Below are 785 nucleotides of genomic sequence, written 5' to 3'. Positions count from 1 at the left end.
AACCGAGATATTGAGCTGAGATGTCTGAGACAGCTGTTGTGAGCTACTGAGAAATTGCAGATGGAAGGAGAAACTACCCCCATCCCTTCATCAAATCGTGTCAAAACAAATGGGAACAAGACGCTGTTCTCTTCTGATGTGAGTGAAAAGCACCTGTCACGGAAGTCATGCATTGAGTGAGAGCTTCAAAGTTTGTTGACAATGCAGAGTAGAGGGAGAAAGGAGGTGAAGTAGCATGAGCAGAGAAAGGGATGAGATACGAGAGGCCCAGGTGTTGAGACATTCACCATGTGGAAGGGACTGGGAAGAGACCAGACTAGAAGTTAAATTGGTGCCGCTGACTTCTCTGACCCCAGGAGAGCTTGGCATCAAAAACCTCATTCCCTGTGTTGATAAAGTACTAGAAGACCACAGAGAAGTTGGATCTGGGGCCATGTCAGATTCCCCCTCTTCTTCTCAATAACCCTTATTTGGTTGAAGGAGTCCCTGGGTGGTGCGAACAGTTAATGTTCTCGAATGCTAACCAAAACATTGGAGGTTCAAGCCCATCCAGAGGCAATTCAGAAGATCTGGTGATCTACTTCTGAAAAATTAGGCATTGAAAACCCTCTGGAGCACCGTTCTACTCTGGCACACATGGAGTAGCCATGAGTTGGAGTCAACTTGATGGCAACTGGTGGTGGTATTTGGTTGAGGCCAGAACATGCAGGGTGTGGCCCCTAGAGATTCTGGGGAGAGCTGAAATGACTGTGCTTTGGGGAGAGAAGAAAGAATTTTCCCGGGAA

Source organism: Trichechus manatus, unplaced genomic scaffold (assembly GCF_000243295.1).
Source record: "Trichechus manatus latirostris isolate Lorelei unplaced genomic scaffold, TriManLat1.0 scaffold00103, whole genome shotgun sequence".
Lineage (NCBI taxonomy): Eukaryota > Metazoa > Chordata > Mammalia > Sirenia > Trichechidae > Trichechus > Trichechus manatus.
Note: the sequence above shows the minus strand (reverse complement) of the source record.